The 27,176-nt window shown below is 40.9% G+C and overlaps 1 long non-coding RNA gene across 4 annotated transcripts; it reads right to left on the bottom strand.

Annotated features, from left to right (window-relative positions):
• Window positions 1-15,582: 15,582 nt before the first annotated feature.
• On the bottom strand, window positions 15,583-26,723 carry LOC140582939 (uncharacterized). Of its 4 annotated transcripts, XR_011985744.1 has the most exons (8): window positions 25,761-25,852; window positions 25,422-25,539; window positions 21,507-21,593; window positions 19,943-20,133; window positions 19,613-19,705; window positions 19,376-19,531; window positions 19,182-19,222; window positions 15,583-16,973 (listed from the first exon to the last, which is right to left on the bottom strand). It is a non-coding gene; the product is annotated as an uncharacterized lncRNA (long non-coding RNA). The 4 variants fall into 4 exon arrangements; XR_011985743.1 differs by lacking the exons at window positions 21,507-21,593; window positions 25,761-25,852 and adding an exon at window positions 26,507-26,723 and having other exon boundaries at window positions 15,586-16,973; XR_011985742.1 differs by lacking the exon at window positions 21,507-21,593 and having other exon boundaries at window positions 15,586-16,973; window positions 25,798-25,871.
• Between the last annotated feature and the right edge of the window lie 453 nt (window positions 26,724-27,176).

The following is a 27,176-nucleotide window of genomic DNA, read 5'->3' as shown; positions in this document are numbered from 1 at the left end:
CAGACACATCAGGGGGACATTCACAGGGGGACAGACGTGAGCAGATGAGGTAAGACATGCACTGGAGCCCAGAACAGGATGTGTAACCACAGGTCATAGGCATGAAATAATCGTGACTAATCGACAAAAAATTTGAGCGATTTGTCAACTACCAAAATAATCATTACTTGCAGCCCTAGTAACATGACCAAAATAACGATAAGCAGCAGTAAATCCCTCATTAACTTACACAAATATGCAACTGCTATTGCTAATTTCCTTGAGCAGACAGGTTTTGTGCTTATTTAATAACGTGTGTGTGGTCTTTGGTAAAATGATGAATCACCTTTGTTTGATGATAATGATTATGATTGTTATTAATGTTGTGTATTCTTGTTTGTTGTTCAGTTACTGGAGGGAGGGAGAACCTAATGACATTAATGATGAGGACTGTGCATATAACATGACAGGAACAAACCCCCGATTGAAGGCAAATCTACACACACATGCACATGCATTTCCATGTATGTAACAGTTCAATTACTTTGTAAACAGTCAGAAGAGTTTGCAAACTACCCCAATGTTTTTGATAAAACTCACTTTAGGTTAATAATGGAATAAAATTGATTTGCTATAAGATTTCTTTTGTGAGTGTGAGAGTCTGAAAGCGAGCGTCGTGCCAGATGTGTGAGAGTAGGCAACCCTGAAAATGCCATAATTAGCTCTATACACTTAATTTCTCTTTTTCTACATTTCTATTTTCATACACATCTTCGTTTATTTCTGTATTCCCACATTTTTTCATGTATTTATTTCTGTATATATGTTAATAATGCCTGGGAATTACACATGTGAAAATTTCATTTAACAGGTTTAAATATAATTTTATGTGATTTCTATTTTTAAAAATACATTTCCACATGTGAAAAAAATCCACAACTAAACCAAATTTCTTGCATTTTTTTTCTTTAAGACATCATTTGAGAAGGTAAACCAAGTTGAATACACAAACCATTAACATTGTTAATGGTTTGTGTATGGTCAATGTATTTGAACTAATGCTGAAGTAACTATTTGGTTGAACAGATATGTATGTGTAACTTTTTGCGGGCAGCAACACCTTACTTGAAAGGATAAAATTATTATCTCCACAAAAGGGGATCAAATGACTGGCAAATAGAGTTACTATCTGTAATATCAGCATTCATGTCTACCACCACATAAACACTGTAGGTGCTATATGTCTTGTATAAATGCATTAATAAAAGCCAGCTTATTGAGATATTCATCCTCATTTTCACGAGACTCATATGGCATATACACATTTAGAATGACAAAATGATTATATTCATGAGTATATTGTATACCAATACACCAATCTACATCGAGCCTAATCGGCTTTATTACACCATCGAGCTTTTTATCCCCGAGCACAGCTACCCCTCCTGGAATTCTACCTCTAACTATCGTCTCACTAAGACCAATATTTGACTCCCCCACACCCAGGAAGTTTTGATCAATACAGTTCAATTTTTCTAAGTCTTGTTTAGCTAAAATGTCTCTTGTAAACATAAGATGTCACATTATGTCAGCAAACTGTCAACAACTGAACGCCGAGCTTTATCCCCTAAACGCAGGCCACGGCAGTTGTAAGACAGTACACTGCGGTTAAGTTAACTCATATTCGATATTCAGTTTTCTAGCTTCAATAACTTTTCACGGAAGTAAGGTGGGGCGTTTTTAGTGATAAAATCGTGTTGTCCAGTCCACAGACAACGATGCACACCGATTATTTTTTCGCTTCAAACCGTTTCGTGATTTGTGCAAAATCATGTTAATAGCTAATAAAATAGGTCCTGTCAGCTGTAATGACGTGGTCATTTTGGGCTCATGGTGACTGTTGCACACCCCTTTGTTTCCCAGATTACTTTACGTACGATTTTTAATTAATTTTTGAATGTTCGAATGTATCCGTATAATGTGCAATGGGACAATACATGAATGGGTTAATAACTTTAAAACTAGATGAGACAGGCACATCTAGTGAAGTGTGCTTTGATCAGTGGACTACAGGGAACAATGCACACCCCTTAGATTTTCAGAAAAACTTTCACTCTAACAGTTATTAATTAATACATTGTATGCATATTACATGGCATAGGGGCAATGCACTAAAGGGTTAATAGCTCTGGAACAAGATGGGACAGCCATGTCCCATAAAGTGTGCCTTGATCAGTGGACTACAGGGAACAATGCACACCCCTTAGATTTTCAGAAAAACTTTCACTCTAACAGTTATTAATTAATACATTGTATGCATATTACATGGCATAGGGGCAATGCACTAAAGGGTTAATAGCTCTGGAACAAGATGGGACAGCCATGTCCCATAAAGTGTGCCTTGATCAGTGGACTACAGGGAACAATGCACACCCCTTTTCAGATTATTTTTGTCTGTAATAGTTATTTGTTAATATATTGCATCCAATTAAAGTGCAATGGGGCAACACACTAAAGGGGTAATAGCTCTGAAACAAAATGGGACAGCCATGTCCAATTGAGTGTGCTTTCATCAGTGGAGTCTGGGGGACAATGCACACCCCTTGGATTTTCAAGATCACTTTCTGTCTAGCAGTTATTAATTATTACATCGCATCCATATTACATGCCATTGCTCCATTTCATACATATTGACAGTTAATTGATAACACAAATTTATCCATAAGTAAGTTGTAAAGTGTGAATTAGGCAGTGCACCATGGGACAAAGCAAAAGTATCGCAGCTGAATTGCTTGATTACGTGTTTCGTCACATTTAATACATTAGCATTAAGCATTTATCCATTGAACAAAAAAGAAAACAATAATTAAGGAGGGTTGTTTTTTTACTGACTGCTCTTAATCTGAAACTGAAGAAATGGAACAGACTTCATACTCAATTGTAGCATCCTCAAAGTCTCCATTACGTCTTTCTTCCTGGTGTGCAGTGGAAGCAACAAAATCCTCATAATTACTCCATGGTGAGTGATCTGTTAATAGACTGTATTGTTTGCTGTCTGTGGGATCATCTTCTTGTGGAGTTTGGACATACTGATCTTGTGATGGAAAGGAAAGTTTTGATAAGCTTGAGAGATTCATTTCTGCATGGCCTGAGAACACTGTCTGATGCTCCAGATCTCTGTCTTTTACTTTGTTCCTGTTTTGGTTCCACACTGTCCTTAGCCACTTTTTATTTGCTTCTGACTAATCTCCAAATAATCTTTTTGCCATTGCTGACCAATTTTCAGAACTGAAACATACAGTATACCTGGATGTTACTAGAATGTAATGTCACTTTATTTCACTGGATGTCAATTTATTTCACATTTAAAGAGTTATTTCACATTAAAACTGCATACAAGAAAATAGTACATAGAAGAAAACAGAAAAAATTCAGCAGCTGCCTTCCTTGGATGTGGTAGCCGTTTCTCAGACTCCCTCTGCAGAATCGAACCCTGATTCCCCATGTACATTGTATGTTTTTTGTGTAATGTCGCTGCAGATTCAGCCTGCTATTTTCTCTGATGGCGTTGCTTTGACTTCTGTGATTTTTATTTTTTTTGCTAATTTCAATAAAATGAAAGCACACTTCCTTGAGCAGACAGGTTTTGTGATTAAGCTAAAATAAAGGGAACAGCATAAGTGACCTGTGTGGCCTGTTGTAGTGGTCCAAACAGGCTGCATTTCAAGCACGCTTACAGACTGTAAGAGCCTTCCCAAGTGTAGGTGCTTTCAGCACACATGGAGATCTTCTCAGCTTAAGGAAGTGACCGGAGTATCTGAGCTGTAATACTTCAGACTTTGTTTTCTTATATGTTTGTGTTCTTATATGTGTAGGCACGTGTGTAGGCATGTGTTGACACAGACAGAGACATATGAATTTAACAGTACGACTTAGAAGGGTGTAACTTTGAGAAGACAGGAATCTCACTGGTAAAAAAAAAGTATAGCCACATTTTATAGCAAAAATGCAATAAAGACCTTTATTACATTTATCTGACTCACTCTATTTGTTTATGCGACCTGCAGGTCAGCCATGGCTGTGTTCCCAGTGTGTTGGGGGACGGGTACCTCTGTGTGTGCATCAGAGAGAGGTGTGAAACAGCCATCAAGGAAACAAAAGCCCTAGCAGCAGCAGGAGGACTCTTTCTACAATGTGCCTAACATTTTGATGTGTTGCTCTAAAACTAGGTGGATGAAGAACAACTACATATTAAGAAGCATTAACATTGGGAGTCTTTGCTGTAGGTGAGCATATATTACACAGGTCTACAAAAAAAATTCAGGTTCCAAGGTTTTTTGAATGGATTTAGGGTACTTTGAGGGTGCTGAAATCAATAATTTTGCTGAATTGGTTCTAGTTTTTGAGATAATGGAAATCCACAAAAATAATGCATTCCCCCAATGCGACTTGTGTGTGATAACAAATGCAATAGCTTTTGGTCTGTCTTTTGACTCGTTAACAGTGTCTTAGGTAATGAAATGAATGATTAGATATTTTTTATTCCTTTTTGTGTGATGTTAGACTGTTTACTTACTAGTTGTAACTAAAATAAAAACATTCTTGCAATTCTGAATGCTTTTCAAAACGTCTTGCCTTAATTAAATAACTATTAAATGTCTCCTGGGGTGGCATGTTGGTGCAGTGGTTAGCACTGTTGCCTCATACCTCTGGGACCCAGGTTTGAGTCTCCCCCTGGGTTACATGCATGTGGAGTTTGCATGTTCGCCCCATGTTGTCATGGGGTTTCCTCTAGGTACTCTGGTTTCCCCCCACAGTACAAAGACATGCTGAGGCTAATTGGAATTACTGAATTGCCCGTAGGTGTGCATGTGTGAGTGAGTGTCAGTGTGCCCTCCGATGGGCTGGCCCCCCATCCTGGGTTGTTTCTCACCTCGTGCCTGTAGCTTCTGGGATAAGCTCCAGACACTGAAGCTTACCTTTCATATCAGAAAATGCATTTTACATATTAATTCTGTACAACATAAAAGTCTCATCCATAGGATTCGGACTCGGCTGTAGGACTGATAGCGGTTTTATTCTCTCCATCATGGTTGGTTTCAGTTGGCATTGGTGTCAGCGGTATGTAAACTGTGTAACATGAATAACTGCAGCATCTTTAACGTACCCTATTAGAGCTGGACTCACTTGGCTTCACAATCTCTAGTTTAATGTGGAAGATCATATTTTTACATTATGTCACAGAAATTCATACATTATCTAACTATATATTGAGGTCAGTGGAGAACTTCTTGTACATGAACCCACACATGTACAGAGCCCCATGCAGGTTTTCACACCCAGCATAGTTCTAAACCCTCTCCTCTGAATGACTTTCGCTCTACACCAAAATCAAAACGAAGTTCTTCACCAAGATCAATTTTCCCCTGAGCTAAGAAAAGGATGACGTCCTGCTCTTTCCCGTCCATCTCCATGGTGTAGAGCCTGGGCCGAATGTTGGCTTTCTTCCTGGAATGATTAATTAGCCGTCCAAAAGTTTGCTTCTTGGGGTGGCACTCACATTGAGGTGCGTGTGCATCAATGCACATGTGATTATTTTTACTGTTCTTGAAGAAAAACATATACCCAGTCTGCTCCTTAGTTGTAGCCTGGTGGATCTGCCAGCCCTCTGTGGCTGTGACTACCCGCCCATGGTAGTCACAGACCACCTCACCAGCCTGGAAATGCCGGGTCGTGCAGACGCCCTTGCCCTTCCCCACAATGTCCGCCACCACCAGTCCCTTCCACTTTTGTGTGGTGATGAGCTTCTGGATGCGCCTCGAGTCCATCGCCGTCTTGACAGATCCGGTGGGCTTCCAGTCTTTTAGGATCCTGGCAGCGCTGGGGACGTTGCTCTTCCAACCCTGCTTCTTTATCCAAGCGTTGACCCTCGACTCTGTGGGTTCCCGCCTGCCAAAGTGTGCTGTCAAAAGCAAATGAAATTGGTTGGTTAGTCAAGAAGACCATGTGAATCGTGTACATAGGATAGTTTCTCAGTAAAAAGGTCATTAATTAGTGTCAATAACAATACTCAACAGAGGACATGCTTCACGCGCAGTTTCATCTGGGCCTTCAGCCAGCGCTCGTAAAGCTGCCTTTGGATCTGGCCTGACGTCTGTGAACGAACGGTCCTGTCTGACACGTCTCCATCCAGGGTCACCGGATGAGTCTGCAGAAGCCGGTCATATGCTGCCTGGACGTCGGTCCGTTGATTTGATCCGGGGGCAGCACTCCGCACAGCGCCACGGGTAGCACGGATGGTTCCCTCTTCTGCAGAGGAGGCACTGAAATACAAACAGTGTAAGATTAGTGTTCAGTTATGAGGGCTTTGATTGTGTGTGTTGAAAGTCCGACAGCAAACATAAATCATGCTTACCTTAAGTCACCTGCCAGCTTGCTCAGCAGCTTACTGGCTGCCACCACATCTTGAGCCGTCGCAGCAGAATGACTAAGATAATCAGCCACCAAAGTCTTTTCAGAGTCGGTCATGTTCTTGCTGGCTGTCCCAAACACTCGCCGGGCAGTCTGGCTGGTCACTGGGTCCAGCTGGTATCTAAAGTTCAAAATTAACATGGCCTTTATTAAAACTTCTCACATGACGCCTGATAATGTGTATTCAGCACATATTGTGGGGGAAATGCATCACGATGGTTAGCTTACCTTTGGTGCAGCCGGTGGAGGTCATTTGATGCATTGTATATCGGCCTCCCTGAGGTGGAGACAAAGAACCTCTCATCTCCCCCCTGCTGATTGGTGGTTCTTTTGCTCCAATTGGAGGCCAGGAGCTGCGGACGCACGTGACTGAAGTAGGTATCAAACCACTGTCGGCAGAGGAAAAACATGAACAAGGATTTAATTTTGAAAAGATGCTGTTTGGTTCATGCAGGAAATATGAAATAAATCTGGACCAATTTGAATAAGTTACCTTCTCCTCCTCAGAGGATAGGGCAAATGCAGCCACTCGTCGTGTGGACGATCTGTGCTCCTTTACCCCAATGACCGTGTAGCCCGACTCATCTCTGGTCCTCTCCATCCACTCCTGGACCTGCACAAAACAAGGACGTCACACTGATTAATAAAGGTAACAGCAAAAGTGTCAGTGACAGACAAAAGAAGAGTACAATACTTACAGTCATGTGCTCCACCACGCCTGCTTGCTGGAGATGCTTCAGGATGACAATGGCCTCCAGGTAGTAGAGCAGGAGGCAGCACTCTTTCAACTCCAGGGGTGTTTCTTCTGGATAAACCTTTCCGACGATCGCCAAGAAGTCGTGCTTGGCAGCCCTCAGCACGGCCCAGCAATCTTCTGGATTCAGAGGGTTCTTCTCTGTCAGAATGGCATGCCTATAGAAAAATCAATTATTCTCAATCCTGATTTATACAGTCTACATTTTAAAATGCGAGTAACACGGAGGAGACTATGGGCAGAATTTATAAGCAAATCACGATGTAAAAAATGAAATAGGTTATAACAATTGAACTTACCTCCTTTGGACGATCTCCTTACTCGCCAGCTTAGCACAGCTCAGCTGTAGTGAGCTCAGTTCCTCCATGAAGAACTTGGCGTCGTTCCACAGTCCTCTGCTGTCATGCCGGAGGTCGGTGATGACAGTGTGGTACTTCAGGAATCTGTCAGAGGAAGTACGGGTATCTAAGTATTCATATGTATGATATACATATATGTTCATATGCACATATATACATATACACCTAAGCACATATATAAAATACACATTAAAATATTATTAAAAAAAAATATACAAAACAAGCTACCAACCTCCTCAAGCTCTTCAGGTAGTTCACCTGGGTCTGCCCGGACAGCCCGGCCTCACTCAGCTCCCGGAAGAAGAGCCTGGCCTTCTCCCTCTCCCTGACAAATTCCAGGGAAGGCTTCAGAGGGTTCATGTAAAACATGAACCTGCTGGCATTTTCCACCTAAAAAGAAAAAAACAGAATGAAAATGAATAAATATATGAATATATTACTTACTATAAAGGTAAAAGAAAAGTGCATTTTAAGGGAATCCTCACCTCCTGCTTAAAATTTTCATTCAGGAGATCCTTCTCTAAGTATGTGGCGAAGCCCTTCAGAAGGGGATGGTCCAGAGAATGTTTCCTGTACAGTCCCTTCTCCTGCATCATGTGTCTGGAGGTCTGTGGCCACTGCACCTCCCGGGTACTGCCATGTGGAAAATATATTTTGTCATACAATTGCACATTCAATTGGCTCACAAACAAAAGCAAAGAGTATCAATGAAGCTGTAAAGCCGAGATACTCATACTCACACTTGAAAGTACTCGCCGCTGCTGACACTGACTGCATCGTCCGACTGCTCACTCTCAGCGCTCTCCGGTCGCTGCCCGGTTGTGACTGTACCAGCCACCACAGGAACACTGCTGGTCTGCGCCACCACTGCTGGGGAGGGTGTGTCTGTCACCACCATGTGCCGATGCTCCAGCTCCTGGATCAGCCTTTCAGATAAATAAGTAAATAAAAAACTCTTAGTAAATGTCATACTGAAGAAACGACGCGAGATGTGTAAAAAAGACTGAAGAGTTTTCCCACCAACCTGCTCATAGGATTAGCATCATCCAAAATGTCTTGCAGGTGCCTGTAGCTGAACACCCTGCCCCACTGCAGAACTTCAAGCGAATCCTGCTTCGCCTTCTCCACTACTTCACGGATGTCCTTCTTTGAAGACCTCTTCATGCACACCCTAGTCAGATGCACTGGAAGGCGTGTCTGTGTCTTCTTGCACATGGGGCAGAGCAGGAAATGCCTGTTGGAAGCACTTGGGATAAAAAAAAAACAAACATTTATTTATTTACAGTTAGGTCATGGAAGTGTTAGCATATAGGAGAGAGGTGGTGAGTTTAGTGGAGTGGTGTCAGGACAATAATCTCCCCCTAAATGCTGACAAAACCAAGGAGATGATTGTAGACCCACGGAAGAAAGAAAAACAACACACACCACTGCATATTGAAGAGAAGGAGGTGGAGAGAGTGAAATATCTTGGTGTTCACTTGAGTGATGACCTCACTTGGTCTCACAACATCAATCAGCTGGTCTCAACAGCGTTTGTATTTCCTAAGAAGGCTGAGGAAATTTGGAATGGCAACCAGAATTTTTAAAAACTTCTACAGAAGTACTATTGAAAGTATTCTCACCAGCAACATCACAGTTTGGTTTGGGAACTCAACTGCAAAGGACCGGAAAGCTTTGGAACGGGTGGTGAGAATTGCCCAAACCATTATTGGAGCCGCTCTACCATCACTGGAGGACAACTATCACCCCAGAGTCATCAGGAAAGCCCATAGCATCATTAGAGACAATAGCCACCCCCAGCATAGACTGTTCACACCTCTGCCTTCAGGAAGATGCTACAGAAGTGTGAAATCAAGAACCACCAGATTAAAGAACAGTTTTTATTCACAGGCCATCAGGCTGGTGAATGATTCACACCCACTATCCCTTCCCCCCATAACACTGACTTAATTGTCAGGACAATTACCCTGTGAACAAGGAGAACCATAACCACTCTCCACCCATGCACACACATACACACACACACAGAACAATTTCTGCAGACTCTGTACACCACATGGGCCAGTCGGTGAACTTTATATTCACTCCAGGTCTCATTTAATTGCTCTTTTGCACAATACTGTAAATTATTTCTGAAGGTTTATGTGTTTGCACAATAGCCTTTGTCTAAATATTATTTATTTTTGTAATGCACATTGTATTGTCACTCTGTGTTTACTGTTCTATGTTTAGGGCGATGCAACGGAACATGTGGAGTAAGATTTTCATTGTACGGTGTAACTGACTGTTTTTACCATGCATATGACAATAAATTTCTTAATCATAATCATGTTGACTATTTAGTTACATTGATATTAAGCAGTATAAGCCTTTTGTGAACACTGCAAATGAAAAAATAGTATTCTACACTTAAATTGTTTCGAAAAATTGTTTTAGTTTTGTTTAACAATCATAAGTAGTCAGACTTTTGCACAGTGTCAGTAAAGTAAATACAAGGAAGAACAAATTTATCCACAGTTTTTACAGATTCAAATCGAATAATAAATTGATCATAACTTACAATTTGGAAGCCATTCTTGATAAATTCTTCAACAATAGATGAAATCTTCTACAGAGTCTTTAGCTCTTGTCTCGCTGGAAGCAGAGGTAGAGTAACAGTACATGTGGAGGTCTCCTCTTAATATACCATTCTGACCGCGTCCCCCCCCCCCACGTAGCCCCGCCCACCCCACCCCCAGTGGCATTGTGAGGGACACTTTGAAAGACGATTTCAAATGTGAAACAAAGTAACTTTTAAGAAGGATAAGAACCGAATTTATATTTCTAAATAGAGTGCAGTTCTAAAACTTCTGCACGAATTCGCCACCACACCACATATGTATATAGTATACTATAATATAATTTACCCAAACAACAGATCCCTTATGTTGCTGCTCATATACATTTGATTTGTGTCTGTCTTTGCCATTTCAAAACCATGTTGTGGGGTGATTTTAATATAAGCTATCGGAGCTGTAATTATGTCAGTTTTACCTCTTGATTAATGTGGAAGATCGCAATTTAACATAAATAGAATGTAATAATGAATGTTTGTTTTCTTATGTGTCGGTCACGGCAACGCCCCGCATACCATCGGAAAGCTACAGCGATTCTGAGCAACATTGCCAGTATGATCCAATTTCGATTTCCCCGTTTTTACCCTGAAATTTCTGCCTGAAATTGCCACCCCGCCCCCGTCTTGCTCTAACGCACACTCGAACTCGCTCACTATTTGCAGCGAGCCAGCCTTAAAGGGCCCAGATCGCATTACAGATGGTACCACAGATTGTTCTAATCCGTACTGTTCTGACACAGACAAATTGACATACAGTGACTACTACAGTACTACAGTATTAGCAGGAGGATATGCTCAATCTAAAATGTTCCTAAAATTTTGGTGTATTGCTCTTCATCCAATGGGGCTATCGGCATTACTGGTTAAAAGAAAAAAAACTTCCAAAATAAGTCATTAACGCTAGAAGTACTAAACCTGCACAAATTTGGCTAAATTTTCTAGCACTACTAGGCCTGCCACAGATTCTCGCTGAGCCATTAGCTTCATTGCCCTCCTGCTTTTGTTGTGCAAACACACCAATTACCTGTGAAACCTGAAACATTTGCATTTACTCAGACTGGTAGCCCAAACCTTTGTGTGTGACATGGAAACCTTCACAAAAGCCTGCCATATCTATACAAAATATCCCACACACAGACTGACCTGCAAATATGAAAGACACATATTCACAAAATATATGGAAACACAAGTCTGTTTTATTTATAAAAAATAGAGTGAAAATGAAATGAAAAGTTGCTAATAGAATGAAACGAATAGAGTGAAAACATACTTACACATCAGTCTCCAATGTATGTTTGTACACAAAAGTCATAAGAACATAAGAAATTTACAAACGAGAGGTGGCCATTCGGCCCATCAAGCTCGTTTGAGGAGAACTTAACTAATAGCTCAGAGTTGTTAAAATCTTATCTAGCTCTGATTTAAAGGAACCCAGGCTTTTAGCTTCCGCTAGACTAGCAGGAAGACTATTCCATACTCTAACTACATGCTGTGTAAATAAGTGCTTCCTCAAATTTGTTTTAAAATGTTCTCCAGCTAATTTCCACTTATGGCCACGAGTTCTAGTTTTTAAACTAATATTGAAATAGCCATTTGGCTGAACAGCATCCAGACCCGTTAAAATCTTATAGACCTGGATTATGTCCCCCCTTAGTTTCCTTTGCTCAAAGCTAAACAGATTCAGCTCAGCTAACCTCTCCTCATAAGACATTCCACTAAGACCAGGAATCATTCTCGTAGCCCTCCGTTGCACCTTTTCTAAGGCAGCAATGTCCTTCTTAAGGTATGGTGACCAAACCTGCACACAATATTCTAGGTGGGGTCTGACCAAGGAATTATATAAATGTAACATCACCTCCCTTGACTTAAACTCCACACACTCCAAATGTCACAAGCTGAGTGAAGTCATGCTCCATGGTTGATAACATGCTCATTCTGTCTTTTGTCTCAGTGGTTACTCTCCCTCACAGTCTGTCTGTCTGTCTGTTTCAAAGTCTGAGCTGATGGCTCTGTGGAAATCTGCGCTGCCTTAGTAGTTCTAGGTATTTTTCACCAGAAAATAAAAAGCTCAGTAGATCTAGTGTTAATACATTTATTTGACTCACTCTGCTTTATTACGTGACCTGCTGTTTACGTGATCTGATGTTTACGTGATCTCAGCCTAATTGTTGTGTTCCCAGACTGTTGGGGGATGGATAGCCCTGCATGTGCATCGCAGAGAGGTGCAAAACAGCCATCAATGAAACAATCACCCTAGGCTGGCAAGCCCATCCCAGGTATGTGTCCCCTCATCCCAGATGTTAATGTTAACGATTGTCCTGTGGGTCACACTGGTAATTCTTGAGGCTTCCTTAAATGGTCCCATTAGTCATCATGTTTTTATGCTCCACAAATACTGTAGGTTTTCAGCTTTATTTGCCTGAGTACATTTTATATTGTCTGTGATGCTGCTGCAGATCAGGCCTGATCAATTAGGCTATTTTCACTGATTGCATTGCTTTGACCTCTGTGATTTTGCTATGGTTATCTTGCTAATTCCTTTGCAAACTGTAAAATAAAAGCATGATTCCTTGAGCAGACGGGGTGTGTGTTTGAGTATGTAATGTGCGTTGGTGTATTTCCAATCTATTACAGGTCAGTGTGCCATGCATCAGATTGGTAGTGGCCCAGTGTATAATGCTCCTAATATTTTGAAGGGTTACTCTAAAACTACTGGGGCTATAAGTATGTGTCTGGGCTCTTTGTGGACTACAAATGCTTTACTTTAATTTGATGTATGATTTGCCTGCGTGGCCTGATGCAGGGCTGTGTTGGAGTACACCGTCTCCACCAGGTGAAGAGATTCACAGCTGACACGTGGAGAGGTTGCAGGTCACCAGTTTATTCCTAAATAAAGTAAATATTGGTAATCAAAAAATTCATTCAAAGTAGGTCTAATGGGATTTTTTTAATTTCACGTAATGCTGTCAGTGAAAATTTATTTTATAGAGACGCAGCAGCAGCATCAACAGAAAAAAATGAGGAATTTAAAACGTGGATGCTTAGCCTGTTTATTCTTTATGCTATTAAGCCCACTGATTTATGTTGTCCCCCACAAGAGGCTCTTACTTAAACTCAAAGCGACAGGTATTTTAGGAACTGTAGCGACCTGGATTGATAACTGGTTAACAGATAGGACGCAGCGAGTAGTTATAAGAGGCACAATGTCACAGTGGGCCTGCGTTCATAGTGGGGTGCCGCAGGGTTAAATTTTAGGACCACTATTGTTCCTAATTTACATAAATGATATAGACACCAATATATACAGTAAACTGGTGAAATTTGCAGATGACACCAAGGTGGGTGGTGTAGCAGATACTGAACTAGCGACTCAGCAGCTACAGCGAGATCTTGATTTAATTAGTGACTGGGCCAATACCTGGCAGATGAAATTTAACATAGACAAATGTAAGGTACTCCATGTAGGGAGCAGAAATATAAAGTACAGGTATTTTATGGGACCTACTGAAATAAAGGTAACTGATTATGAGAAAGACCTTGGTATGTATGTTGATGCTTCCATGTCTCATTCTCGCCAGTGCGGGGAAGCAATAGAAAAGGCCAATAAGATGTTGGGGTATATCTCCAGGTGTGTGGAGTTTAAGTCAAGGGAGGTAATGCTAAGATTATACAATTCCTTGGTGAGACCTCACCTAGAATATTGTGTGCAGGTTTGGTCACCATATCTTAAAAAGGACATTGCGGCCTTAGAAAAGGTGCAGCGTAGGGCCACAAGAATGATTCCTGGTCTTAGAGGAATGTCATACGAGGAAAGGTTAGTTGAGCTAAATCTGTTCAGCCTCAAGCAAAGGAGACTGAGGGGGGACACGATCCAGGTCTATAAGATTCTAACAGGTTTGGATGCTGTTCAACCAAATAGTTACTTCAGCATTAGTTCAAATACAAGAACTCGTGGCCATAGGTGGAAATTAGCGGGAGAACATTTCAAACTGGATTTAAGGAAGCACTTCTTTACACAGCGTGTAGTCAGAGTATGGAATAGTCTTCCTGATAATGTAGTGCAAGCTGAATCCTTGGGTTCCTTTAAATCAGAGCTAGATAAGATTTTAACAACTCTGAGCTGTTAGTTAAGTTCTCCCCAAGCGAGCTCGATGGGCCGAATGGCCTCCTCTCGTTTGTATAGTTCTTATGTTCTTATGATTCCTTTATTTTTAAGCCTATTTTTGTGTGGAATGCCATTGGCAAACCTGTCCGTTGTTGCCTATGTTGGAAACGTTTTCCTTTGTCGAAGCAGAGACCAGGAGACCTTGGGATATCTTTCAAGCAGAAGTTACTCTTTATTGAGAACTTGCCGTGTGTCGCTGTAGTCATCCAAGTCTGACTAAAACTCAGCTCGGGAGAGTTTATATGTTTGAAGGGCGGAGGGATACACAGAGGTGGAGACAATCTAAACAAAGCATAGTACAACAACAACAACAACAAATTAATTTTTGTATAGCGCATTATCACAACATTACATTCTCTCAAAGTATAGTCCAGGCATCAGCCTGGAAGTTCCCCAGCCCTGATCTCATCAGCATAGCAGTGCCTTTCAAATGCATAGGTGCTAATCTAATCAGCCTGACAGTATCACCCAGACCTTCACATTATCATAGCGACAAAGATTAGCATTCACATTTACTTTGGGACCCTACCCAGTGGTCAGGAAGTCCATAAAGACAAAAGGTTAATGTGTCAGACACCTGGGCTCCCAGACTTGATATTCTTAAAATGTCACCATCTTTACCTCAAAATGCAAACCCAATGTACCTATCTCTTTCAGTTCATATACTATTACGTTGGAAGCTACATTTTATAAATTTGTAATCCTACACCTATATGTTGTTTAAAAATAAATATTTTCTATTCTGAGTGGCAATGTTTCCGTTACTCATATTTCTTTAAGATATAAGGCTTTGGTTTGAGGTGACATTTGTTAGGCATGCAGATTATTTGTCCCTCTTTTAAATTGGAGCGAGCGTGGAGCGATTTGATGGAGCAGGAGGAAATTTTAGTGGAGCAAGGAGCGGTGTTGAGCAGAGCAGTTTAGTGCGAATTAGAGCGGAGGAGCTCTTCTATGATACATCCATTGACAGGGAGGAAGTCCACCGTTGGTCCGGAAATTACGTCACAGATCCACTCTGAAGCACACATTACTGCTTCACAGCAGCTGCTCCTTCTTGATTTCATAATTTAGATTATTAGCTCATTTAAAAATGGTTCATAGTTATCACTTGTATCACATGTACTGATAAATTATAAAGATTATTTTATTAAAAAATTGTTCATGCTTATCACGTTTGAATTATACATTTTTAAAAGTAGTTTGTATTTATCAAATTGCAAGTAATGCAATTGTTAATTATAAATTCAAAAATATTGCGAACTTATTGTACTGGAACACAAGACCAGGACAGAATATTCCGAGCTACCAAGTTTATTTGGGATGAGACAGAGAGAGGTCAGAGGTCATAGCGAGGTCTTTCCAGGAGTCCGTCGGTAGGTATCGCCTGAAGCCAAAACATGTCCAGATGCCGTAGTCGAGAGGGATTCCATGGGTCGAAGAGCCAGGGAGTCTGTCCGAGGACGCAGACACACGAAGGGGAGAGATCCACGAGGGGAGTTATGGGGAGGGCGGACGGGAAGGAGGGCAGGCAGGAGGTGCGGGTAACTAAGGGAGGACCAGAGAGACGTAACGTAACTGCGGGAAAGGCAGAGTTAGATGCTCAGTAGTGGCATGCCAACAATACCTCGCACCGACCTGTTGCCGGTGCGGGGCTCAAATAGGGAGTCCCATCATTCGTGGGCAGGACCGGCTGTTGTTGCTGATGTCAGAAGTGGGCGTGACCGGGTGGGTGTGGCACTTATCAGCTGTAGTCTTGATTGTGACTGTCAATAGTGACCAGATTTTTTTTCCACTCAGAGTATTATATTGAAGCCTTAAAGGCTGCAAAAGTCCTGGACTGCTCTTTTCCTTGGCACAACTTGGTGGAGGGAGACAAGCTGTACCAGTTCTCAGCCAGCTCTTCATCAAGTATGGTGCTGAATCACATAAACTTGGACGAGCAAGGATTGTACCAGTGCCATTTACTGGACAGCAACAAGAAGGTTTTGACCAGCTTGAAATACCGACTGACTGGTGAGGTTTCCATCCAGTTTATATTGAAACTGCATTTGGCCCAGTTTTAAAGCAGTGGTTGTCCAACAGTAGTGTCCCCTCTGTTTCTTCTCAGTCAAACCTTCAGCCCCCACCTTCACCACACCTGCACCCACGCCTCCCACGCTTCTGCCCAACAGTGGCAGCATCACTAAGCTTCCCAAAGAGTTGCTTGCTGCATTTGTTGCTGCAGTGATTGCTTTCCACAGGACAGTAAAAGATCATCCGACTCCCAGTCAGAGCAGTTTCATCCCTGAGTGAGCAGCAAACTCTAAGAACAGCGTGTAGGATTCTGCAGGACCCCTCCCATGCTCTGTTCCCGGAGACTGAGTGGCTCCCCTCAGGACGACGGGTCCGCTGTCCCAACTGCAGGACACAGAGGACCAAAAAAAAGAAAACTTTATGCAAAATTACATCAGTTTTACAAGCACAAGTACTGACTGTATATTTATGACTACTTAATTATTTTTTAACATACAAAAATTCACTAACTGTAAATTTAGAAATTGTTTAATACTAAATGTGAATTCAATGAAAAATTATACACAAACTTCATAAATATTTTGCTTCCCAACGTGCTGTTTAATTCCCAAGAGGCATCTGCAAACAAAAAGACCAAGAAACAAACATAAATTTCAGGGCTTCTTTAAGTTTCAAAAAGTTAAATTTAAGACTAAAATCTTTTTAGACCTCTTTGGGGACAATGTAAGACATTTCACATCCATACTGGCAAAAAAGTATGAAGGATATGAAACTAAAATAATCTGAAGTTTTAATCAAATTTGATTTGTAGGTGACATGAGGGAAAGGTGGGTGATTAACCGACGTTCAATCATTTCAGGAGAATGAGGTAATAGTTATTTTATGTTGTCCAACTCCTGTTTCTAAAAGGGTTTATGCGGGTGCTTAAGTCTTAAAAAATCTTATTTTTATAGTTCTTAATGTATTGAGCATGTCTTATGAACATGCTTTTTAATGTTATGTAAACTTTACCTCTATAATGTTGCATTAAATAATGTGACACCTGTGAGCTAATTCAGGCAGCCACACTTGAGTCCTGCACTGCATTCACATGGCACTTCCTCTCATTGAAACATAAATCTAGCGCATTAACCATGGCAGCAAGGCAGAGCACTGGTGTTGCTTTGACACCCGGGCCCAAGATGACGGTGCATTTTGCAGGTCCAGAATACAATTTACTGTAGGCTTTGTGTAAGTTTCGCTCAGCGTCATCAAGGAGCTGCATGACCCAGCTACAGACAGCCGTTTAGGAAATGTATTTTGTACGGTTATACTGTAACATTATATCTTGCCATACAAATGTGCTGCAGCTGCACTCAGGGTGCACTGTTATTGTAGCAGGGTATGACATTAAATGCTAAATGTCCTTTTCCTTTTGGAGGTTAGCAGCTATTGCTCAGAAAATACGATTCCACATACTAACTATGTTGTGAACACGAGTCAAGCCTCTGATACAATATAAGCAGTATATTGGCACAGTAATGATGCAGTTTTATTTACATTTTAAATTATTTAAATTAAAAAAAGGTTACAATTAGGGATGAGCGAGTACAGCATTATCTGTATCTGTATCTGTAAACCATATGAATTATCTGTATCTGTACTCGGAATGGGCGGGGCCTAACCCGGAAGTGGGCGGGGTTTGACCTGGAAGTGGGTCGGGTTGTCTTTAAATGGGTGGGGCTTTAACCGGTATGTTATTTTAAGCATGCAATTGATATGGGTTGATCAGAAATTGTTATATTTATTGCTGATTAGAAAACTATTTACATGACAGCATCAGCATTGAGCTTCAGATCAGTGGTTTTGATCACGATAACAAACGAACTATATACAGAACAAGTTTTGCAACAATGAATACAACACATGCGGTTGCAATTATGAAGTAAAATGTAATGAACAAGAGTTTTCATCTAAACATAACTTTCTTTTTTTAACTTTTAATTTTTTTATGATCAGTGTGATTTCTTTTTTTTTGGTTCTTTTTTATTTTTTTTATTTCCACACCAGATATGTGTGTGTGTGTGAGTGAGTGAGTGAGTGAGTAAGAGAGAGACAGAGAGAGAGAGAAAGAGAGAGGGGGGGGAGTGTGTGTGTGTGTGTGTGTTTGTGTGTGTAGCTTAATTTGTAATATTAATTATACCACAACTACCTTTATTTTTTTTTATAAAATACAGCAAGAAAGTGTCAGACACTCAGTGCGTGAAGTAAAAAAAACTGGCTAGAGCCAGCTGACGGTTTAAAAAAGAAAAAAAAAACTCCGACAGGCAGAGACGCGAGTCGCATTCTACAAACAAACCTGAAGCTGAAGAAACCCTAAACGTTAACGGAAAAAAACCCGCGATCCTGAGTGACTGAGGGAGCGACAGAGAGAGAGAGAGAGCGCTGTTCTCTTCTCTTCTCAGTGTTCTGTGTGTGAGTGAGCAGTGCGGGACACAGCAACACAATAAATCTGTATGTGTGTAGGGGAGGGGCGCTGTGACTAGTCTATCACAGAACGCAGACACAGTCAGCTACCCAATGAGAATTTTTATTCAATCCGAGCACAGATATTGACTTGTATTACTCGTATGATACTCGTACTCGTCAAAAGTGCTTTATCCGTACCGGATACTCGTTTCAGCCGAGTATCCGGCTCAACTCTAGTTACAATACCATGGTTTGCTTAGCATGCGAGTTTCTTGAATCTTTAAGCCACTCCTCCAACTCCTCAACTTCAGACATGGTGTCTGTCGCCATACGTGCAGTGAGATTACTAATGGCAGCAGCGAGCTGCATCTGCTGTACCTTGATATGTTCCAACAGTGTTAGGATGTGCAGTTGAGCGGCTACAAAGAGTTGGGAAAGTATTTAATTAAAATTGTTGATTTAGGTTTATTACATATATATTCATAATGTGGTCAGAAGGACAATATTATCTACCAAGTTCTTTTAAACATCGTTTAGTCACAGACTCAGTTTTCAAATTGAAAGAATTTTACCAGAGCAAGGAATAGGTCCAGTGCCTGTCCTCCCCAGTCTAAACCTGGGGTTAAATGAATGGTCCTGATGTTCATCAGAAAGAGGTGTAGCAGAGACCTGGCTCATAGAGCTTGAGGGCATGTGAGAGATGGGGGTGACAACTGCAGGCACTGGAGCTGGAGAGAGGCAAGTAGAATGCATGCAAGTGATCGCTTTGATGAGCAAAGCTTTATAAAGTAATCATAAAAGTATAGTACCTGTGTAACGACCGTGTTCAGAATGTCTAATGGAGAAGTGGTGCAGAGGACTGGAAGGCATGCCAAATGTCGTAATGGGGGCAGGTGGTGCAGCTGTGAAAAATGACAATGATTAGAAATAAACAGCCATATAAAAGAATTCACTATCATAGCAGTAAATTAAACAAGTTTCAATGACTCATCTGGCTGAGCTCTGCTAAGCACATGTAGTTACAGTAACTGTCAGTCCTTCGGAACTAAGCTGACTGAATAGTTATATTAATGTTTAATAGGTGGATATTAGCATAACCGGTGCTTACAGAATGATTCAACGAAAACAAAGGAACATACTCGTAAAACAAGGATATTCAGTATGCCTCAGGTTTAGCAGAGGTCCAGTAGAGGTCTGGCAAGCTGAATCAGATGGTATGTCAGGAGTAGGTGGAGGAATAGGTGGTGCTGGTGCAGAGGAGATATTGCTGCATCTCCTCTTTTTACCCACTTCTAGTTCATTGTCTGAGTCTGTATCACCAAAAACTTGCCTAACAAACAAAACAAATCACAGTCAAGCGTAGTCAATATTTTGGCATGAGTAAAAACAGTCAAAACCGACAGAGACTCCTTGTATCAGACTTGTTCAGTTTGTTTAAACTACATCAATAAACTGCATTAAAATGAGTAAGAATTGCTTAAATTCAACCAGACACTAAACATTCAATTAGTCTACACTATAGATCTTATCAATGAATCCCTGTGTCATTTGACCTTTGAAGTTGTGCAGGACTAATAGCCACACTACAAACTACCTTTTACTTAATTATTTGATAATTATGGAATATTACCATAGCAGCACAACACCTAGTATGTGCTCTCTCTTGCCTTTCCATAATCACCTGATCAGAATTCACAAAATATCAATAAATGCAAACTCACACGTAAGAAATGCTTAAATGTATCACTTTACACAAAGTACACAAGCAGTTGCATTTTGTGGCATAATCTGATCCTTTAAGTAATGCTGTTTTCATGCATGCAAACTCCAACAGCAAGGCTACAACCTTACCTGCTGTTGTGTCTTACAAAGCACATTGTTTACACACTGAGCTCAAGTTGAACTATTATTTCACTTTGGTCACTATACTAGCTAAGTAGTTTATTAAGCAGAGTACATTTTTAAGATTCCATTTCAGCAATAATTTACACTGCTGTCCTTTTCTTTGAAAAGAAACTAATGCCAAATGTAAAAAAAAATAGTACAAGTGTTCCAACTCAACCAAGTACTGACTTAAATTTATGTAAATTAAGGAATACATTATTGACACAGCAACAGGCATTTGTATACATCAAATAAGCAAATCTTGGTGAATCAAATTGATAATTAGAATTTTAATTATGGTCATTATGCAGTCTGTATATTTCAGAACCCAGTTGGGTTGAATTTTGTCTCTACAAGAGACAAGCCAGTCCCTGGTTCCTCACATTTTTGTACAGCTCTGTTTATGCATTCATCACTAGTATAATTTGGCCACCAAGTGACACCATCCTCAAACCATGACTCAGCTATAACATTAGCAGTCTTGGTATCCAGAAATTCAACGACTAAAAACATCTGAAAAAGAAATTGTTATACATTTAAATACACAATCCATAAAATATTACTACCCTTTTTGACACTTTTGAATCTATGGTAAACATTTTCCTTCAATAGTCATTTCATGTCTTTACATTCTGTGATGAATTCTATTACAAGCAGAGTCTGCCTTTTGTTGCAGGGGTGTACAAGATTGAAATACAAGTGCGCAAATCTCTGCGCGGGTGCACAGATCAATTTCACACCACCACAGAATTCTGTCATAATAATCAATGCATATAGCCTACTGTGGCGATAGAATGTATTTGAGTTGCCAGTACTAACCTGACCACTAGGTGTCAGTAGTCACACTCACGGGGATTGTTTTATCAGGAGGAAAAGACTGAAGTTGCGGCTGCTCGAGTTCGGGTCCTGAAAATATAATAAACTCTGTGTTGCTACAAAAACGGTTTTCTTAAATTTAATAAGAAACATTACATGGGAAAAAGAATGAGACTTTTGAAAGGTATGTTTTCCGTTCTCTTCTGCAGCAACAGGGGGAGACTTTTGACAGTTTCTTAATGGATTTAAAGTTGAAAGCAAAAACATGCAACTTCAGACAGTTGCAGGACTCTGATTCGAGACCAAATTGTGTTTGGCATCACTGATAAAAAAGTAAGGGAGAGGCTCTTGAGAGAGACGGAGCTTACCTTGAATGGTGCTATGCGTATATGTCATGCCAGTGAAATAGCACTTCAGCATGCTAAAACATTTTATGAAACTGCAAAGACAAGTGGAATTGACAGTTCAGCTGTAGCTGCAGTAACAGGGAAGATGCAGAGATGTGTGATGAGTAAAATGAAGCAACAAAAGGAGAAAGAACTGTTTAATTGCCAGAGATGTAGTAGAAGACACCTCCCAAAGCAGTGTCCAGCTTATGGCAAAGTCTGTGCTAAATGTAAAGGGCAGAATCATTTTGCCAAACAGTGCTTTTCCAAAGCCAAACAGGGTCAAAAGGAGCGTGTCCATGCAGTGGAGGAAACAGATCTCAGTGACAAATTTTTTATTGGCCTGGTGGAGCAGGATGATTCCAGTCAGGAAATAACAGAACAGACTGATGTAAATACTGTTGCGCAGGACAAGTGGATGACAGCTCTGGAAATTATCGTGTCACTCAAGCTAGATACAGTGAAGTGTGTAGTCAATCTGATTTCAGAGCCTGATGTCAGAGCAATAAAAATTAAGCCACGAATAGGCCCAAAAACAGTGCGACTCAAAGCCTATAATGGACAGCACATCCCAACAAAAGGAACATGCAGACTACAGGTAAAAATGAGAAACAAAATACATCACCTCAAGTTTGTGGTTGTTCCAGGTGGACATGATTCTGTGTTGGGAGACAAGGCATGTGAAGACCTAGGTCTGGTGAAAAGAGTATAACTCATAAATAGTGGAGAGACAAAGGACACTGTGAAAAATATAGTGGCACAGTTTCCAGACATCTTTGAAGGATTTGGAGTATTACCCTTCACCTACAAAATACAGTTGAAAAAAGATGCACAGCCAGTATTCCTTGCCCCAAGAAGGGTTCCTGCACCTCTTCGTGAGAAACTGAGACAAGAATTGGAGAGAATGACATCGATGGGAGTCATCGAAAAAGTGGAAGAGCCTACTGAGTGGGTCAATTCAATGGTGTGTGTGAAAAAAGCAAATGGTGCGCTACGCGTGTGTATGGATCCAAAGGACTTAAATTCCAACATTCAGAGAGAACATTATCAAATTCCGACACGAGAAGAAATCATAAGCGAGATGGCAGGAGCCAAGTTCTTTACAAAGCTGGACGCATCCCAAGGCTTTTGGCAGCTGAAACTACATAAGGGCAGCACAAGGTATTGCACATTTAACACGCCCTTTGGCCGATACTCCTTTTTAAGGATGCCATTTGGAATTTCCTCCGCTCCTGAAGTGTTTCACAGAACTATGGAACACATAATTGAGGGCATTGAGGGTGTGCGTGTTTATGTGGATGATATTGTACTGTGGGGCTCCATGATAGAACAGCACAACAAAAGGCTCATGGATGTCCTAAAGTCACAGACGCAAAGCTCAAGCAAATTGTAGTGGAGACTGAGAAAGACAGTTGCTTGCAGCAGGTCATTACGCATCTGAATGATGGCTGGTCTAGAGGAGAATGTGCCCAGTACTACAATATCAGAACAGAGCTGAGTGTGGTCAAAGGACTTCTGCTGAGACAGAACAGGGTCATCATCCCAGAGTCACTGCATCAAGAGATGTTGAAAAGGCTACATGAGGGCCACCTTGGAGCAGAAAAATGTAAAAGAAGGGCTAGAACTGCAATCTATTGGCCTGGAATAAACGGCGACATTCACAGGATGGTGTCAACCTGTGATACGTGTCTGAAGCATCGAGCTAAGCAACAGAAGGAGCCAATGATTGTCAATGACCCACCGGACGCACCATGGCAGAAAGTTGGGACTGACTTATTTTTCCTGGATGGACAAAACTACTTGCTTGTGATAGACTATCTGTCAAACTATCCAGAGATTGCGTTGCTTACCAGTGCATCTACTGTGGGTGTGATAACACAGATGAAGTCCATCTTTGCGAGACACGGCATCCCACAGGTTGTTTGTAGTGATAATGGGCCATGCTACAGTAGCAAAGACTTTCAGAGATTTGCTGAGGAGTATGGGTTTCAACATGTGACATCGAGCCCATTATATCCACAGTCGAATGGGAAAGCGGAGAAAGGAGTACACATTGTGCCGTTACTACTCAAGAAAGCAGGAGACAGTCGATCAGACCCTTATTTAGCTCTGCTGAATTACCGTGCTTCACCATTAGAACATGGTGTGTCTCCTGCGGAAATCCTGATGGGACGCAGATTACGAACCACACGTCCTTGCTTAGCAACACCAAAGAAGAACAAAAATCTAAAGAGGAAACAACAGCTCCTGAGACAGCGACAAAAGACAAATTATGACAAGACATCAAAAGGATTGGAACCACTCTCCAATAATGGCACAGTAAGACTTGGGGATTGCAGTATATGGTCTAGCAGAGCCACAGTCCTAGAGGAGGTGAACCCGAGATCTTACACTGTCAGGACAGAAGATGGTCAAATCCTGTGAAGAAATCGGAGGAGTCAGTTGAAAACGAAAGAGACAGTGCTAGCGGATTTGTCTCCAGAGGACATTGACTGTGTAGAATCATCAAAAACCCCTGAACCGCTTCCAGTACTGGCTGACAAGGAACCAGCTGAAGCCATGCATTCACCTGTACTGCGAAGATCTAAACGCACAGTAAAGCCCCCTGATAGACTTGACCTGTAAATAGTGCCTAATCATAAAAGAGTCATTTGAGTTTAAAAAAAAAATGCGGTTTGTTGATTGTGACTGCTCAATAATTCTGGAGGCTGTCATTTTCTGTATTAAGTCTTACAATTTATACAGTGTTTGTTTAATGGTTATTCAATCGATACGTTTGCATAACTCCTTGGAATAACTTGTTCTTTACATCTAAAGGAAAGGGGATGTGGTGATAGAATGTATTTGAGTTGCCAGTATTAACCTGACCACTAGGTGTCAGTAGTCACACTCACGGGGATTGTTTTATCAAGAGGAAAAGACTGAAGTTGCGGCTGCTCGAGTTCGGGTCCTGAAAATATAATAAACTGTGTTGCTACAAAACGGTTTTCTTAAATTTACTGAGAAACATTACATGGGAAAAAGAATGAGACAGTAAGGTATATAAGCAAATAAACAATGAATGCAATGAACTCCTCCGTGCACTGAGATTCTGACTTACTCATTAACGTTTAAACGTTTTTCCCCCAATTTGTATTGTATAATTGTCAGACAACAGTTTTACACGATGGTATTTCTACTCTTTCCAGATAGCTAGAATTACACAATAAGAATAAAAAAACAATACTTAAACTTGGATATGTGGCCGAACCTAGAATGGAGACAGTGTGCTATTGAATGTCAAATGTTTCTGCACATTTTAAATCTACTAAACTCACCTGAAGAATACAATTAATTGAAATAAAAACATATTTCACAGTATATTAACTCTCAGTTGTCTTTTATTAACCGACCCACGCTTATTTTAGTAAGATCGCTATAGCTAACAGTCTCAGATGTTAAGATTAACTTAACAATTAACGACCCACCATAATCAAAAAGCTACTAGTTGTCTTCTAGCATATTTTGATCGCACTATGTGACTCGTACGTACCTCAATGAAGCGGTTTCCTCGGTTTTCCTCGACCGTAAGCTGTGGTGATCCTGTCAGATTCCAGAAAATGAAGCTTCGCGCGCTCGTCCCGCGGATCCGTCCCGCAGCTGCTTTGATTCTGCTGACATTATTGTATGGAGTCAGAATAGTGCCATATGTACTTGTATGTGTACTTTCCAATTTGCACCCGTAAAAAGAAATTTGCTCGCACTGAACACAATTTTCATTCGCAAAAAAAAATATTTTGCAAATACAAGTCAATATTTTTTGTAAATGCGAAACCAAACATCTTCATAAAAATATTTTTTACAAAGATAGAATGATTTTCAAGTACAAAACCTGTATTGCAAATCCAAGTCCTCTTGCAAATACCAACCTGCGAGTGCAAATTCACACTTGCGCATATAAATAATTTTGGCACTAACTTGTCTAGCTTTGCAGATAAACATTTGCTCGCATAGCCACCAATCAAATTAATTCATATTCTAGCCAATCATAAAGCTGCAGGTAAGGTAACAACCAATCCTGGCCTTCCAGTAAAAAAACATGCTGAAGAAGATGAAGGTGTATTTACGGGAAGATAGTAGTCAGAAGTGTGAATTTGCACTCGCAGGTTTTTCACATCTATTTCCCTAATATCATGGCATATTGATGCAACAAATCACTGATGAACATACAGCAGATTTCAGGATTTTTGGCCCGTGACGATCCTGTATGCTGCCGGTGTTCTGGTCAGTAAACTTTTTTTCTGATTCATAGAAAGCTATGAAACTGCAGGATTAGAAAGATGAAATGATAAACAATATGTCAATTTAGCTTTCAAAAGCGTCACTTAATCCTTTGAAGTGGTTTTTGTATGTTGAAATCGAGTGTATTTTTCAACGTTTCCGGAAAAGGAAAATTCAAAACGGAGGACGAAGAGGGGTTCCCCATCTATGTTATCAGTGGGAATACCGCGGAATTCCGCAATGCGATACAATAAGAATGCGTATTTTCTGGGGTATACCCAGCGCTCAGATGACCCGATGGTGGAACAGGAATCTGGAACAAAAAAGGCGGCCATGTTGGTCGCGCTCTTCACATACCTACTATATCCCCTTTGCATGTTCACAACTGTATACAGCCAGAATAAACCAGTGAACTAAGAGGGTAGACCAAATGCAGACTCCTGTAGTGGTGGGCGGATCGATCCAAGTATCGATAATATGGATAATAATGTTGGTATTGATATTGATCGATACCAGTTCAATGAGATCGATACTTCAGTTTCAATCTCTCTCCCGAATGCACTGCGGCTGTCTGTGTTCGCGCTGCTGCTCTCAATTGCCGCTCCCGGCTGTCACGTGACTCAGCGGGCCAGGCTAGCAAACAGGCGCAGGCGGGCGGACATACACTATATTATTTATAATAAAGTATTATAATAGTGGGTGGCTGAGTCATGCTCGCAATAATTAAACAGCAGGGATAGTTCGGGGTTTAATCATCAGATGGCGTTTATTACACCCGCACTACTACAACGCACACACCGGCACTGCTCACCGTGCACGTCGCCCCGTTTACTACTCATACACATGGTTGGCGCACGCACACATACACACACACACACACACACTACATACAACAATAAACATTAACCGCTATACATGACATAACACACAGCACATTTATAATCACACAAGGGATTACTGAGAACTATTTACAAGCTCCGCGCTGCAGTATTTATTTACATATAAACTTTGCCCAAATTCTGTCCTG

Source organism: Paramormyrops kingsleyae, chromosome 25 (assembly GCF_048594095.1).
Source record: "Paramormyrops kingsleyae isolate MSU_618 chromosome 25, PKINGS_0.4, whole genome shotgun sequence".
NCBI classification, from domain to species: domain Eukaryota; kingdom Metazoa; phylum Chordata; class Actinopteri; order Osteoglossiformes; family Mormyridae; genus Paramormyrops; species Paramormyrops kingsleyae.
The sequence above is the reverse complement of the archived record's forward strand: the minus strand, read 5'-3'. Positions and strand labels throughout refer to the sequence as shown.